Here is a 17,922-nt window from a genome sequence, read left to right as displayed (position 1 = left end):
CTGTAGAGAGCGATGAGGTCGCCCCTGAGCCTCCTCTTCTCCAGGCTGAACAAGCCCAGCTCCCTCAGCCGCTCCTCGTAAGACTTGTTCTCCAGACCCCTCACCAGCTTGGTCGCCCTTCTCTGGACTCGCTCGAGCACGTCCATGTCCTCCAACTTGCCTGGAACAGCAGCAGGTTACAACTTCAGCACTCAGAACCAGTTTTGCTCTAGACCATGTTCCCTTTTATCCATCAATAAATTACCAAGATGTCTAGCTCAGGAAAAGGATGGGGCTACAACCTTGGCAGATATAAACCAGCCGAGCTCCATCACAGTCAATAGCTAGGGCTGGTCTTCAGCAAAAATAAAAAATTCCATTTTTCTATGAGCCCCATAAATATATTTTAAATCCTTTGCAGAATGCCTTCATTTATTAGTATGACAAGGACTTTCTGTAGACGAAGTCTCCTTCGCTACACTGCAGCTTTGCAAGTTATCACAGGCATTCTTACCTGACCAACAAAAGGTTGATCAAACATTCTTTTTATTTAACCAGTATTTTTATTCAAAAGTTAAATACTGTCTCAATGATCATTTATCTTACACATAGACAAACCACTGTTTACCATCAGTACATGCTCTTCTATTAGAAGATTTGCATACTGTAGTTTCTGAACTGGTAGGTTGGGTTGCTGATAAAATGAATAACCTTACAAATTTAAGGGGGTCTCCAATGAGCCTTACTAAAGCACTCACATTGGCATGCGTGAATGATGCTTCAAAGCCACCTCTTCCACTCAACTGCTACCGTGTTGAAATAACTAGTCACAGGTTTCATCAAAATGTAAATTACATGACAAAACAGCTGTGATAAATGACACAAGGCAAACAGGAAAGACCATAACAACACCAAGCTAAGGAATGTTGACTTGTTCACTTGTAGCTATTATCAGTACCTAAGGAACAGTAGAGAGGTCTATTAGTCCTATCGTTGGGATGGACTAACATTTCTCACCCAAAGCTAGAGAAGCACTGTGGGTTTAGATTCTTATCTTTAGCTCCTGGCCCTTCATTTAAATAAACATTTTTCTTAATTTGGCCACAAGCATTTAAGCCTTTTTCTATTACTGAAGCAATCGGGTTGTTTCATTCCCATATGCTATTTCAGTCTCGGTTTTGGATGCTATTGTGAAGATGGCCAAGAGAGGGCACCCGGCCCTTTTCTACATAGCCCCCCATTGCAGGTTCCAACCACTGCCCAGATCCAACCAGCCTCGCTTTGCGCCAGGGCTTATCACTTGCAAGAGAGAACGAACATGTCCACTGACCTGAGTGAATCAATCAGCCAGCATGTAGCAAATGCCCCAATGCTCTAGAGAAGGGAATCTCTGGACTGGTTTCACGTGTATGCCTCACGAGCTGAGTCCCGTACAGAAGCCCTGATGTGATATGAATGAACCAGTGAATACCCGAAGTATTTTCTCCATAAATACCTGTTTTTATTTCAAAGGGAGATGAATCAGAAATAGCCCTGATGATTTTCATGCCTCAGATGTTCCAGGAAGCACGCATGCATGCTGGTGCTGAGGCTGACAGGACAAGTTTATTTGCTTGCCCTTCCTGATATAGAAATTGGCATTTGGTAAATTGTTGTCAGACCACTGAAATCTAATAACATGGATCACTACAAGACCATTACTGCCTCTGAATGCTACTGGCACTATATGAGTGAATAACGACCATGCCATCTTTGACAAGGGGATATGTAACCCTCAGGGTATTCAGGGACAGAGTGTGATTTCCAAAGTCTGGTCAAGAAAGGTGTTCAAAATTATAACACCATTGGCTGAAACACCCTTCCTGTGGATTTTAAAGATTTGTGACAATGATAAATAAAATCATTCTCTCAGCCAACTCTTTTCAAAATCATTTATGAATACTCTGTTGAAAACTGCCTATCATTACAATATAGAAAAATATTGGTATAAAGACACATCTACTTTGATGCATATGTACATATTAAAACACAGATATTGCCAGTTCAGAGATGAGATGAAAAAGCTACATTAATAACATCTGCTTAATGGCACTTTAAAAATACAATTCTTAACACAATGTACCTGCCAAAGCATTCAACGGATTTTACATCATGTCAGGGAATAGCTGGCAATGCCTTCAGCAGCACGGGAAAGCTAGTAATCAATGAGAAGAAATGCAATTCACCATGCTTGATAGGTGAGCTAGTGAGGCAGCAATACTTCTGAGAAAATGTCAAGAGTGACATGTGGGCACCTTCTTTCTCTCTTCAGTCCTGAAGCCAGACCTGGTTTCACAGGCAAACTAACATTATAATTACAGGACATTTCTATTGATCTCAGCACAAATTATCAATCACAGTCCAGCAGATGTCAGGTAAGATTGCTCAATAAACATACATTTCCTCATATTTTGAGCTGCAAAAATTGAAATTTAGACTGTCTTTCATGTCTCAAAAACCTTTTCATCAATTGCAAATAAAAGACATACACAATAAAGATGTCTCTTTCAAAAGAATGCTGCAAATAGCTACTCGATCCAGTTTTAAATCCTGTTATTTTTAAAGACTATAGCAGAGTGATCTAATTGCAACAAATATAGATAAGAACTCTAATAATCACTAATCTGTACAAGTTCAACTGCAGAAATCATTGATGTGGAACCTCAACTACGAGGTTTAGATTTTGCCTGAAGCGATACCTGCCAGTAGTCCCACTGAAAACAGAACATACTCTCAGAGGAATGCTATTAGAGGAATGACAGGCAAAAAGAAAAAAAGTTTGGTCTTTAAAGCATCAAGTCTAAAATTTGCATTATGGCTTTCACAGATAACTGACTTCTGCAGCAATCTTCTCTCACCGTGTTTCCCAGTACCTCTCATTCTTGCTAGCCATGTCTGAACAACAACTTTTTTCCCAAGATCCAAGACTTGCCCAAGTTACAGCTCCATTCCACCATCAGTACCTGCCCCTGCTTCCTCACATCTAAAACCAGCCCCTGCACCATCTGCCCAAACCAAGGACTAATTCTTCTCAGAGAAACAGCCACATCACATCCTGTTAGTACTCAATTTAGGATATTGCGTGGTTCTTCCATCATTCAGACACAGGCTTTTCAGGTCAGGAGCTCTATGTAACAAAACTGCACTGTTAACATTGAACAAAGAAATGATAGCAACAAGGGAAGTATCATTTAGATAATTTTTGTGTTTCTCTAGTGCTACGATAAAGCAGCTCAAAGTCTGATGACTAAATTGTAATTATAGGAACAGACCTAACTAAATTGCAAAGACCACAGGAGCCGTCCGTAATAAAACCCTGAAGATACAAAGTCCTTCCCCATGACCAAGAAAGAGAAGACAAAAAAGGGTCTGCCAGCAGCAGATTGTGAGGACACTACTGTAATGCCCATTAGGCCTGTCCTTAACAAAAACATATCCCATCCCTAATAGAGGCCTATCAAGCAAGACATGTCCATAGCAAAATTTGGCTGCTAGACCTCTGCAGCCTGCCAGTACACGATGGTGGCCTTTCACACAAAGTGGGTGCATGTAGCAAAAACAAGGGAGGAGGGAGTGGGTGGAGACATGGACTTGCTGAGAAAGGCAGAGAGGGCAGGCAGCCTGAGGGCCTAGCAGGCACTGGCCCAGAACAGCGTGGTAAAACCAGGGGATGGTGGCTTCCTCAACAGGTACAAGCTCAGACAGCACCCTGAGGAGCCCTGGGGACCTCCTGCCCTTCTGGAGTTGTTTCCCATCACAAAGGGATGTCCCTCTGTTAGTCATAAGTCCGCTTGCTGAGGTAGTGAGAAGGTCCTCAGCTGTTCAAATAAGTGACCTTGATATCGCTTCTATTCTACTATGGATGCATCTAAACCCCTTTATTTAAAAATACCTTGGAAATTAGGGAAAAAAAAAATCAGAAAAACTCTTTGTTCAGACGGGAGAACAAATGGACAGAGTCAACTAACTGGAGACTGAGGCCTACATTATAGTAGAAAGACACAGTTCTGTTAACCAACCTGAAAGTTATTTAGGAAGGAAAAGAGTCAGATGCATACTAAATTTCTATACAGTGATACCTGAAATACGTGTAACTTCTTGATAAATATCAACATGGGGCAACAGCAAACTAAAGAGCTTCTTCAGAGCTGCCAAGACTGTGTCTAAAATCAGTAAAGGAGAATATCCAAGGAATCAAACAGTCACAGCCTCAGGACAGGATGGTAGAGGTCTAGGAATATGATGGAAAGAGGTCACAAAGTGAGAGCTGGAAGGGCCAGATAAACATAACTACCTATATTTTCTCTGATTTTGAGGACTAGAAAGGAGACAGGAAGAAAAAAATATAGAGAGAATTTCAGGGTATCTGCATCAGCAGAACAGATTACTTCAGTGGAAACAATAAAGGAGAAAAGTTACTAGTAGGAAATGCTGTTTTGGACCACTGTCTCTGGCCTTGCAAATGTCTCCCCCAAGAGCAGCTGCTTCTATTCAGCACCTGTATGGGAAACAGCATGGGCAACTCTGCCCTTCTGACCGCCACTGCAGCTGAATGCCTAAAGAAAGAGGTGTGATTACCTTTCGAAATTCTCATACATAGCCAAGCAGCTGTGCACAAACCACAGAGGATGGGGATCTATCTAATGAATCAATTTGAGCTGAGAGTTATTGAGGACTTCCTAGATTTACTGCAACTGCTCTTTAGAGAGAGCAGAATAGCATCCTCAAGGGATATCTATTGAGTTCTTTTCCCAGAGGATTTCACCTTAAAGAGGTGCTGTTGCACAGTCTATGTCTGAAATGAGAAAGCCCACTGATATTTTATGAAGTTTAATTTGAAGAGTATAAGTGAAAAGAGTAGTTTCACATTTGATTTGAAAAACATTCCCCTGCAGTGTTTACAACCCATCTGAGCACAGCACTGGAGCGTTTTATTCAGGGGATAAACTGAAGAAGCTGATTTCTTGCTCAGGGAAAGAAAAAATAAAATGTTTCTGAAGATAAGCAATGAACAGGGGAAAAAAAAAAAAAAAGGAAAAAAAAAAGGAATATTAGGAGTCCTTTTGGTCTGAGTCACAGATGAAGTACTCCTGATAACAAAGAGGGAAGATGTGAAGTGTGTGTATGCCCTGATCCCTTATCATGGCCAGTCTTGGCTGGTGGCTGATTTGCGTCAGCCTTAGGCAGCACATAGGTGGTGCACGAGGCTGTCCCGTAGTGGGAATGCCCACAACCAGATAACCACAGCAAGTCAGAGGCTGTACAGACTGAACAAGATAAAAACACTGCTGCCATAGCTCTGAAATTCCAAGTCGCTTTCACTCAGCAGACACTGGGAAGTAACAAAGAGAAGTGTAAGTCGCATGGTTTTAGTCTCATTGTGTCCCTTTTGTAGGGTCTGAAAAAGGCAAGGAGCTGATCTGTAAATGGACTACCTAAATTCCAAGGTATAACTATCCTTTCATTTTTCTATTATTATTATTTATTTATTTATTTTAATCTGGACAGTTACTTCAACTTAAAGGCAAGACAAAGTTCTCATGGATATTAAATTTTATATCTTTGCCAAGCAAGCTGTAGTTGCTGTTTTGCATATTATCTTTTAATAATTTTTAGAAGCACTGCAAAGAAATAAATCACACATGAAAGAAAGAAATTTGTCAGAAAGAGGGTAAAATGGTGCTTATGCACAGCGGTGCTGCTTACTGAGTTTTTTATTTTCATTAAACAGCGCATCCATTGGTTTTGGCTGGGATAAAGTTAATTTTCTTCATAGATGCTCACACAACGCATTGTTTTGGACTTTTGATGAAAATAGTGGTGATAGCACCCCTGTGTTTTTAGTTGTTGCAGAGCAGTACTTAAAAAGAGCCAAGGACTTTTCTGCTTGTTATGCTGCCCTGCCAGCAAGGAGGCTGGGGGTGCACAAGAAGTTGGGATGGGACACAGACAGGACAGCTGTCCTAAACTGACCACAGAGATGGTCACACCATACCGTGTGACATCATGCTCAGGAACAAAAGTTGGGGTAAAGAAGGAGGAAGAGGGTGGCATTTGGAGTGATAGTGTTTGTCTTCCCAAGAAACCATTACATGTGATGAGCCCTGCTTTCCTGAGAGTGGCTGAACACCTCAGTTGTTTGAATTGCAGTAGAATTTGTTAAATGTGATGCTAAGGAAAACAAACAACACAAAAATAAAACAAACAAAAACAACAGGAAAAAGAATACTACTAATAAGTTTAAAATACAATGGACATACCAGTTCTCAATGCAAGGCTTTAGCTGCTGCTGTGAAATCTAAAATTCTACCAAGGGGCCATTGTTGTATCTGTATCAGCTACAGACAATGGAAGCTTTATAACCCTATCAGTACATTAAAATATGATGAAAGCTATTCATATTTAAAGAAACTTTTTACATAGTAGCTGCTATACATTGCTGGCAACACTTATAAAATACTAATTGTTTTATAGCTGATTTTGTTCTGATTCCTATATTGCTTAATTAAGATTTTACTCAGGAGCAGACGGCTGTCTTCATTAAATCATGATATATTCTACCCAAATGGAAGCATCTTTTTTTTTTTTTTTAAAATACACTGTAATTTGTTTCCTACGTGCAAGAAATCATTCTGAAGGGAATCTAGACTATAATCATTCAGTTTGTTTTCATTAGAGATTATTTACAACAAACTCTGAAAGATTTTGTTTTTTAGCAAACGGAAGCCTAATATAGGTGACTCTTGTTAAAAACAAGGGCAGATTTCTATTATTGAACCTAGTACTACATCAATATTCATGGAAGTACTTCCAGATACACATAAATAACAGTCCTCCCATGCTAGACGTTGTATACAGACAGAGGTAAAAGAAGCCAACATGCAAACAGCTTCCAAAATACATAACAAAACAAGAATAGGACAAGAAAAGTGTTTTTTGTTGTTGTTTTTTCTTCTCCGATTTCATAACGAAAAACATAAATTTGGAAGATAAAGAACATTCTCCAAGTCCCAAAGACTCTCTTTGGCAGACTGAAGAATGAACCTGCCCCTAAAATGACGTTATCTTTTCCTCTTGCAACTTCATTGAAATAAACTAGTAGCACAATTGGCAAGTGTCACATATGCTGATATATTTTGTAGTTATTTCCAGTGCATTTAAGAAAAAGAAAGCCTTTTCTTAAATGCTAGGCTTCGGTCTTCTCATCACTGCAGAAGAGAGCAGAGTTGAAACTCCCAGATAATATTCTTATTGCTTCATTTACCATGCATTAATATTCAGACATTAAAGAGACTGAGCATAGAGGCAGCAATCAAAAGCTCCTTCTCTCCTGTGCAGAAAGATTTCTGAGGTAGAACCTCAGAAAACCGTTTTATGCATCTGAAATTTCAGGTGAACCTCATAATCTCTGGAAGTACGAAGGGAGAGCAGGACTTAGATGCAAAAGTTACAAAAATATGCTGTTGAAATATGGTTTGGTAACTAAACGGTACAGTATTGCTCATCTTTCTGGGTTCCTTGCTCCTCATTTTCTGTTTCCCTCAACTCCACACCTTAGTCCTTCTGCATTCTAATTCATACCTTGGAATCCTTTTCCATCTCTTTTTTTTAACTGTCTCTGAGTTCAGACAAATTCTCCTGTACGCATTTTCATATTAAGCTATACATTACAGAGTAGCTACTCAATAAACATCTAAGCAGGAATTGTGTATGTATGTGTCTGCTTGCTAAATTTAATCATTAGAGTCACAGAATTTGTGATTACTCTGTACAACCCTTGTTAGGAGAAGACTAGATTGTCATATCCCTTTCTACCAATGACAAATTCCCATATTAGATTTGTAAACAAAATAATGAAACTTATTTTGTATAACCTAATGTCTTTGAAAAGCCATATCATGGTCTGCCTTATATCCCAGAAATAAAACCACCTCTTTATATGAGCCAATTTGATTTTGATGAAGCCAGTGTATGTATATAAAAGAGCACCTCAGAAAATTATGTACTGTGATTTAGTGCAAATACAGAGACAAGAAAGTCTCTGAAACTTGGAGACACATATCAAGGTATATTTATCCATCAAAAAAAAAAAAAGTCCCCCAAACCCCAGTGCCTTAGTGTGCTAGCATTTTCAATTCAAATTCAGTGTAGAGAGAAAATGTTTCAGCTTCTGTTCTTGTTGGCAAATTGCCTAATGCCAAAGACAGATATTCAGTGACTGACTTCTAAGTCAACATTCAGAGAAGGTCTTTGAAAAGGAACAGAATTCCTTTTGGAAGCCAGTTTGTTTTGGAAAAAGTTATAGGACAAGAGAACCATTAATCCAATATATAGGGAACCAATTACTTGGAGAGAAAAAGTGGAGTTCTCAAAACACTGGATGAACAAGCTAGGCTCAGTGAGCTGCTTTCATCACTTTGTCACCAGTTCTACCAATATTTACATTTCATGGTTCCCTCTCTCTGGTAATCCAAAAAGGAATTTATTCACAGATTTCTGTACCCAGCATGTCTCTGTACCATCCCGAGGTTGGAAGGGAACAGCACAGACAGGCCAGGGCACTTCACTTTGAGGTGAATAGGAATGACAGTAAGAGGGAGGCCAGAAGGGTTTCACTGAGAAATACTCCTGGGAAAAGGAGATATGCTGAGTATTCAAACAAGCAAGCCTGCTCTCACACACTTCTGTTTGTCTGCATTATGTTTCATTTATATCACATACACCTACTCAGCAGGTAAGAAAATCATGCTTTCCCCCATCGCAGTCAAAATGGAAGAACAGTCTTTCCCTAGCTTTATTTCAGAACAGTTCTTAAAGGAGAGGTATTACCTCAGGTAGCAAGTGCAGGAAATTTCTGCTCCCCAGAAGATAGTTTCATACACTTACAAACAACTTAGAAGCAGAGAGCTGTGCTTTGCAGCTGTAACCATAGAAACAGATACCAGCACCTGCATTAATAGGGAACTGGGATCCCACCCTGCATAAATTCCCTCTTCCAAAAAATGTTTACCTACTGCAATTAAATAAACATTATTCCGGCCTCTCCTCCATTAACAATGTGGAGCAGACTCTCACTGCCGGGACAGAACTGGAGCCTCACGGACTTGCTTCCCGAGTCCGACCAGCTCAATGGAGAAACCACCTCCCAGACCTCTACTGCCTCTTCTTTCACTCTTCTATTTTGTTTTCCTTTGTCTTTCTCTTCTTGAATTCCTTCTCTTCCCCTGTATCTTTTTCAGACATGATCTTCACACTCTCCTTCCTGCACTTCTGCTTCTCCACAAATAATGCTGAGGTATAACCAACCCCTGAGATCAAAACCTATTGTGGAGAGGTGGCTTGTAAGGTGGCTGCCCTACCCAGCATGAACACCAACTTTATTCCATATCATCTGCACTGCCCTCTGTCAGAAAGCAAAGGATGATATAGTGTGCCACATCCTGGAGCATTTCCCCACCACTCCCAGTTTTCCCTTTCCCTTTTGCTGGCTAAGGCACCAGAGTGCTAGTTTTTATGTGTAACTAAAGCAAATGACTTCATTAATGAACAATATGCATTGTGTGGTACCTGTAGCATCATTTTGCTCAGCAGAAAAAAAAAAAAAAAAAAAAAGGTTATTTTATATTACTCTTTTTAACAGGATATATATGTGAAACTAAATAAGCCCCAGCAATTTCTTACAGAGATAGACTATCTTGTATTTCACAGTAATAAAAACGTAAATGCATTTTTGAATATATCTGGCAACCACGGCTAGAGCAATAGTAAAACTGACATGCTGAAGTAGCAGTGACATCCTAAATTTGACATCTTTCTCTTCTTAATGCATCAGGACACTAGAACCAATCATTCATAAAGTCTCCTTTGAGATTTATGGAGTTGAGGATGAAGTGACAGTCCATGGTTGCTGTTTTGCATCTACTAAAATGCAAAACCAAAAGTGAGCAGTACAAGGAATGTACTAGGCAAATTGTATTGTGCTCTTACGACAACAAAAGCTGAAGATAATTTAAAATATCATTCATGCAACCCTATTTCCAGACAAACAAAACATTCACAAAACATTCATCTTTTGAGTTGATTTTTTGTGTAACTTAAATAATCTCCAGATATCTGTGTATAAATAATTAACTGATGAAACCCCTTATATTTTACATAACACTTCATTCTTACTGCTGGAAACAAACTCAGAGATGGATGGAGGGAAAGACTAATAAGTTTTTTGCTGTCTCAAAGAAATTAACTTCACTGCTCATTCCCAGATGACTGCCCGATCACCATGCTGTATTCCGTTAATTTAGTCCAGGATTTTCTTTGGGAACCAACTAAATCCCTCCAAGACAAAACCCAGGTGTGAGTTTGGGACTATTTCACTCCAGGGATGCTTTCCTCCAGGCAGGGTGAACAGGACAGTGCTCAGATGGGGTTTCTCTACCCTAAAGGGTCCTTTGGCCGTCTTCCACGTATGAACCTCCAGATACTTTCATGCTACTTGCAAGGGCAGGCAATACACACACTAGAGGCTTCAGTGTGCCTTTGACAGGCTGCGAAAGTCCTTAGGGTATTTCTGGAACTCATAATAAAATTAAAAAAAAAAAAGCTTCCATCTTCCCTTTTTCCTGTCTCCCCCTCCATCCACCCCCCCCCGCCCCCAAAGGGCATTTTGGAACAAGAGGATTATAAGTAGAACAGCTGTGGAAAGGACTGCAAGTATTCATACAGCATCAGGTACTGTTCAGCCCCAGCATTTCTCAAGTTGTCAAATACAGTGCTACACACATGAAAAGATGTTTTTTTAAGTGGGGGTGGGGGGGGACACATTACTGGAAACAGCAAGGGATACAGACTGCATTTGTTATGCTTGTACTGTGAACAGCCTCATAGAGATCTAGTTCTTCTGTGGCTTCTGAAAGCTGTCCTGATTAATTTGTTCTTTAACAAACCAGTCTTTTTCTTTCCGAGTGGCTGTTAAGAGGTCAATACGAGCAGATATTTGTTAGGAGGTTTTCTCTTCTCAGAGATGGTAGTTTTCCAGATTACCATTAGTTACCTGATCTTCTTGTGGAATGACAATTCTGGCAAAGGGGTAGTTGTATCTACATGAAAGATGATGTGTAGGAGCAAACAAAGAAGGATAAAAAAGAAGGAAGAAAAAGAAGGGAGAAAGGAGAAGGGAGAAGAGGAGGAAGAGGAGGAGAACGAAAAGACAGCTTTGCATTCAAATGCACTGAAAGCTGGAAGCAAAATTACCCCACCCACCTGACCAGAAAAATCACCAAAGCCTATCCAAAGCTGACAGCATTCTTTCTGTCCTTTGGACACATACTGATCTAATTCTGGTCTAACTCCTATTAAGCAAACCAGAGTAATAAGGAGTGACCCCAGTGGGATAACAAGATCACAACAGTAGCAAGAATTGTAGACTTTTATTTTTTATTACTGTATTTATTAAGTTGGCTATCTCTGTTCTCTGCAAGTTAATGATGTAAATGCAGTCAATCATTTAGCAGTTCAGTGCAACAGTGGGACCATCCCAATTGGAAGGGCCTCATTTAAAATATGCTGGCTAAGATCTTGAAGCCCTTGGTTGCATTGGGAATGCACAACTTCAAATTAGCTCCAAAAATATTGTACAAGAAAGCCAGAGTCATCATGTTTATTACTTTACTTTGCTGAGGCTTTGAGTAACTTTTGCTTGCTGCTGCATTTCAAAGCGTACCTTATGGTTTTAAGTCCTGTTTCCTGAACCACGAATGTAGACTGTCAGGCATTTTCCACATTGCCAGAAAGTTCAAGGATCTGAGAACTAAGGGATATTTATTTCCTTGAGAAACACCAAGCTTTGTTTCAGGCATTTACGGAAAGAAGCTAAGACCTGAGTTCCTACTGAACATTTGCAAAGGCTGCTGGTGATTTTGTTTCTTATTTCTGAAGCAGCTTTTAAAAGGTAGCACTTGAAAGTAATATATTTTCCTGGAGATCTCAATAAAAATTCATAGCAGCAGCAATAACAAAAGAAACAATATGTGACCAAGCATGGTACTGCTAGAGCTGTCTTCATTTCCTGCATCACAAACAAAAAAATTTAAGGCAAAAATAAGTGCAAGTTTGGTTTGTTTGGAAAGAAAGTGCTGCCTTTGCTGATCAAGGTTGCACACAGGGTCAGGGGTGATAGACTCTACTGTTTGCAATTACAGACAGTGATCACAAGTAATCGTGTTACCACTTCCTAACAGCTACTTAATGTATCAGCAAACCTTGGTTACTGCGCTTCTGATTACGTCTTACTCACCCCATCTACAAATGAAATCTATTGTGATGACTTAATGGCTTGCCACTTGTCAGTTGAGCTGGCACCTGACTATGCACGTAATCTTATGTGCACACTAATTGTGAATCAAAGTGCATCAGCTTAACCCCCCACGTCTTTTGTGACCGCATCAGGCCAGGAAGAAGACCTTAATAGGTTCTGTAGCTCTGCTGGTGTGGGGTAATTCCTTAACATTCTAAGGGAACAGCAAGTAGCTTTGGTAAGTGTTTTTACTCTTAACCTCTACAAAGGCACAGTAAGACCGATTCATTTCACATGGGATATTATATGTAATACTTGAGCTACGTTTCAGCTCAACTTCTGCAAATGAAAATAGTTGCATGAGAGGCACTACTAACCCAACCCACTCAAAATTCACAGATCAGACTCAGAATAAACCAGAACATTGCCAAAAAGTTTTGAGGTTTCTTACTTGCCTTCTATTTTTTGTTTGCTTGGCTGGTTTTGTTTTGTTTGCATTTTGTTTGAGAAAAAGAAATCATACTCTAGAACCTCTTTTCACACTTTTGTTCCCTGACTTCTACATACTACATTCTTACTCTAACATATGGGCACTGAGACCCTTAATTTTTCATTCAAGAACTGGGATTTTCCAAAAGCTATTCATTATCAAGAGGCTTTAGATAAAAGTATAGAAGCTATAAACTCTGCAAAAAAAGGCAACATTTTAGTAGCATGTACTTCAAAGTTGTATGAAAATAGGTATTGGAAAGAGCAGCTCTTTAGTGCAATAGCAGGGGTCTGAAATCCACAACTAAGCATGACATTTTTCTACTTGGATTTGAGGAACTAGGAAAATAATAGCAAGGCTGATATAAAAACATCAGGGTTCTTACTCACAGAAAACTTGTGAAAACATCTTGGGTGAACACTGGCAATTTGTATTTCCACAGAAGACAGCAAAGCAGTGCTAAAATGCAATTAACCAAAGGGAAGGAGCCAGACTCTGACTCTGAGCCACAGCCTGAATTTACATCTATGGACATCCGCAAAGTCCAGCTTTAGCCTCATTGCTCCAGGCAAGGAGAGATTTAGGCTCCTCTAACAGGATATAACTTAATAGCTCTTTTCAGGCACTCAGAAATCCTTTTCTGTCAGATAGAATTGTCTGAAATTATGCTTACAAGACAATTGATGATCATAAGCTCCTGAGTGGCACGGTGTGATAACCCTGTTAAAAAGGCCACCTATTTAACATTGTTACCTTAATGGTTGTGACTGGTTGTAAGTCAGCGTAATTGATGCCCTGCCACTTCAATAGTTGCTGTTATTAGAATAAGCAGTGTAATTGATGCAATATTAATAACATTCATAATGAAGAAGAATTAAAGTAATGTGCACTTTGAGTAATTCTACATTCCAATTAAAACTTTAAGGAGTTTGGAAATAAATAACACTGGGATGTTACACTGATGTTTGCCTTTGAAATGCACATCCAGTTCCTACATATGAGAAAAGGGATGGTTTTGGCAGATGTTGCATCTCTGAAGAAGTGTGAAATAGAAATGTGCTTTTCAGTTTTTTGCAGAGGAGCTAAGTGGTAGATGCACTATAGCTCAGCACTGCAAGAACTAAGTGTTGCAATAATTGTGGGTCTGTCTCCCTTTGCACTGTAAATATGACCTTGTTCTGTATGTACTCTGACCAACCCAAACCAGTGTGACTGTGCTGAGCACGCTTTACCCAAGGCACCTCACTAATGCAGTCATAGCCTGTTGTCTCCAGAGTTGATCCCTGTAAGTTCACAACTACCTGCACTTCACTGTAGTCTCAAACACACTCCTGTGCTCCAAAACGGGGCCACTAGACTTTAGCCCTCTACTGATTTTCCCTCTGCAATGCATGAGAGACCAAATCAGCCATGTATTTTAAACAGGATCGCAAAGAAGGCGGCAAGCTGAAATGAGAGGCGACCAGGTGAGTGCTGCCCAAACCTGACTGAACACCACAGATCAGTCCAGCCATAAGGACACCAGCCTCCAAGCTTCCAAGATTAAGTGTAATTACTTTTATGGCAAACCAGACTGAATCAGCATTTGTAGTATGAGGGACTGTCAGTAAGGGTATCCCTTGAAAAATCTACGCTTAATCCAATTTCATTTGGAAAAGCAGCCTTTATGAGATTATACTTATTTGAAGAGACAACCCTGTCACAGGGGATTTCAGTGGCTGCATTGAAGAAGTGGAAGCCAGGAAACAATAAGAGAAGCTTCTTGATTGGGAGAGATGAAACACTTTCAGATTAATCATATCCTGTTGCTGACGCTGAGCTGGCTAGACTTCCCTGGCTTCTATGTGGTAGAAAAGCAGGGAGAGGAGTGGATTCTTCACTTCCCCTGATTCTTCCATGCCCCGTAAGTCTTGTAGCGAGGCTGTGCAGGGAGAAAATTAGAAAGGCCAAAGCTCATCTGGAGCTCAATCTGGCTACTGCCGTTAAAGACAACAAAAAATCCTTTTACAAATACATCAACGCGAAACGGAGGACTAGGGAGAATCTCCATCCTTTACTGGATGCGAGGGGAAACCTAGTTACTAAGGATGAGGAAAAGGCTGAGGTGCTTAATGCCGCCTTTGCCTCAGTCTTTAGCGGCAATACCGGTTGTTCTCCGGACACCCAGTGCCCTGAGCTGGTGGAAGGGGATGGGGAGCAGGATGTGGCCTTCGCTATCCATGAGGAAATGGTTGGCGACCTGCTACGGAGCTTGGATGTGCGCAAGTCGATGGGGCCTGATGGGATCCACCCGAGGGTACTGCGAGAACTGGCGGAGGAGCTGGCCGAGCCGCTTTCCATCATTTATCGGCAGTCCTGGCTATCGGGGGAGGTCCCGGTTGACTGGCGGCTAGCCAATGTGACGCCCATCTATAAGAAGGGCCGGAGGGCAGACCCGGGGAACTATAGGCCTGTCAGTTTGACCTCAGTGCCGGGGAAGCTCATGGAGCAGATTATCTTGAGGGTCATCACGCGGCACTTGCAGGGCAAGCAGGCGATCAGGCCCAGTCAGCATGGGTTTATGAAAGGCAGGTCCTGCTTGACGAACCTGATCTCCTTCTATGACCAAGTGACGCGCTTGGTGGATGAGGGAAAGGCTGTGGACGTGGTCTACCTTGACCTCAGTAAGGCTTTTGACACCGTTCCCCACAACATTCTCCTCAAGAAACTGGCTGCTCGTGGCTTGGACTGGCGTACGCTTCGCTGGGTTAGAAACTGGCTGGATGGCCGGGCCCAGAGAGTTGTGGTGAATGGAGTCAAATCTGGTTGGAGGCCGGTCACTAGTGGAGTCCCCCAGGGCTCGGTACTGGGGCCGGTCCTCTTTAATATCTTTATCGATGATCTGGATGAGGGCGTCCAGTGCACCCTCAGTAAGTTTGCAGATGACACCAAGCTAAGTGCGTGTGTCGATCTGCTCGAGGGCAGGAAGGCTCTGCAGGAGGATCTGGATAGGCTGGAGCGATGGGCTGAGGTCAACTGCATGAAGTTCAACAAGGCCAAGTGCCGGGTCCTGCACCTGGGCTGCAACAACCCCAAGCAGAGCTACAGGCTGGGAGATGAGTGGCTGGAAAGCTGCCTGGCCGAGAAGGACCTGGGAGTATTGGTGGATAGTCGGCTGAATATGAGCCAGCAGTGTGCTCAGGTGGCCAAGAAGGCCAACGGCATCCTGGCCTGTATAAGAAGCAGTGTGGCCAGCAGGTCGAGGGAAGTGATTGTGCCCCTGTACTCGGCTCTGGTGAGGCCGCACCTCGAGTACTGTGTTCAGTTTTGGGCCCCTCGCTACAGAAAGGACATGGACGTGCTCGAGCGAGTCCAGAGAAGGGCGACCAAGCTGGTGAGGGGTCTGGAGAACAAGTCTTACGAGGAGCGGCTGCCTAGACCATCAGAAAGAGCACAGAAGACTGCTTATGCAGCTAAAGGGCACTGGTCATTTTGCCGGAGAGAAGGCAAAATTTTTTTCTCTCAAGAAAATAAGATTACACCTTCATGCAAAATAGCATGTAGCAAATACCTAATAGGTTTCAATCCCTTAAGGTAAGGCTTTACATAAGTTACTTGAGAATACTAAAGATACATTTCTATCTGCTATTCCGTGGCTTACAGGAGGAAGAGAGAGAACTACAGTTGTCTGAAGGCTCTAAGGATGCAGTGGGACTGAATAGGATAAATTAGTCCCTACCATAGTGCTACTGAAGTCAATGATGAGTCAGGGATTAAGCTGACCAAAAGTCTGTTTTTCATTCATTCTTCTAAAATAATTGGCATGTTAAATCACTGATGCAGAGAAAATATTTATTGCAGAGAGTGTTTAGACTTAAATGTGGATCTTGGTAAGTAAACAACTGTCATAAATATAACTTTGCACCCAATGACTGGACTCACAACCTTGCAAATAGCCCCTCCATTTGAAGACCTTAGAATCACCATAAAGTAAACGGGAACAGCAACTATTGTATATTATTTCTGTACATGGCAGAAACAGATCAATAAGACCAATCTCCTACTGAAGCAGTAAGGCATAAGAAGGTATATCATGATGGGGCTACAGGTCACACAAGTTCAAGAGATGTAGTAGATACTTAACGGGCTACATTTGTTATAACCAAGTCTTTTCCTTAGAGCTTGCACACCATTGCTACAAAACATTCTGTTATTCTCTTATGTGTTTTTAGCTTAAGATTATTAATCACTTTCAGATCACGAATGTAAACTTTCATCTACATAAACAAAGAAACATACCTCCTTAAAATAAACCGTTTGAAATCTCTTTCATCAACACAATTTCATCTTTTGGTGATTGTGAATAAGCATTAACGCACACTAGCAAATATATTTGAGAAACAATTAACAAAAGTTCTTTATCTTTTTTGAGGTCCCTCAACCCATTTTTCTGCTCAGAGCATGGCTGCCAGCCCACAAAGGTGGCAGAGAAAGCTGTCTCAGAAGACAATTCCCAAACATCCCATTGTGCAACAAGTGAAGTTGAGGTGCACTCCAATTCAGGTTCAGCTTGAGTCATGTCATTATATCACAGGATCCTGAGTTTGCCAGAATAACTTTTAGACTAAGCTATAAATTGAAGAGATAACTAGTATTCCATGGTAATAGCTTAGTTGCATAGACAAATTTATTTGAACTGTCTGAAACAGCCTAACTCAGTCTGTGTTAGATGGCCAAGCAGACTGCACCAGCTTTCAATTACTCCTCAATCATTCATGACTATATCAGAAATCTGCTGCAATAAAGAGAATTATTTTTCAATTTTATTTATTTATGGCTTAACATTCAGCTCACATGTTCTTTGTCTTTGCAGTCATCAAATTTGGGGCTACATAGGAACCATGGTGAACAGCACTACCACCACCCTCCCTCCCACTTTCCACCCTTGTTTTCTTGCCAAGATTATTTCAGAACATCTTGTTTTGTGACATTATCTGGGCTTCTGACACAGTGGTAACAGATTGTTTTTTCTAACGATTAGTCTGCTGAAACAGCTCAGGCCAACTGTGGTGTTTTGGCTTAACAGGGATATTTGTATTACTGTTTTCAGATGACCGTTAGATAATCAAACAGTCCTTTCTGA

The 17,922-nt window shown here is 41.0% G+C and overlaps 1 protein-coding gene across 8 annotated transcripts in view; it reads right to left on the bottom strand.

Moving 5' to 3' along the window:
- Positions 1 to 17,922, bottom strand: part of TUNAR (TCL1 upstream neural differentiation-associated RNA) — a 161,682-nt gene that overhangs the window by 75,668 nt on the left and 68,092 nt on the right. Inside the window, exon 1 of one of the 8 annotated variants that reach the window (XM_066998310.1) lies at positions 1,310 to 1,331. The exons of the other annotated variants lie outside the window; for them this stretch is intronic. The gene's annotated coding sequence lies outside the window, so the exon portion shown is untranslated. Of the gene's footprint in view, positions 1 to 1,309; positions 1,332 to 17,922 lie in introns of those variants that run through there. 8 annotated transcript variants of the gene reach the window in all.

The sequence above is a fragment of the Anser cygnoides genome, chromosome 5, assembly GCF_040182565.1.
Source record: "Anser cygnoides isolate HZ-2024a breed goose chromosome 5, Taihu_goose_T2T_genome, whole genome shotgun sequence".
Lineage (NCBI taxonomy): Eukaryota > Metazoa > Chordata > Aves > Anseriformes > Anatidae > Anser > Anser cygnoides.
Note: the sequence above shows the minus strand (reverse complement) of the source record. Positions and strands in the feature narration are given on the sequence as shown.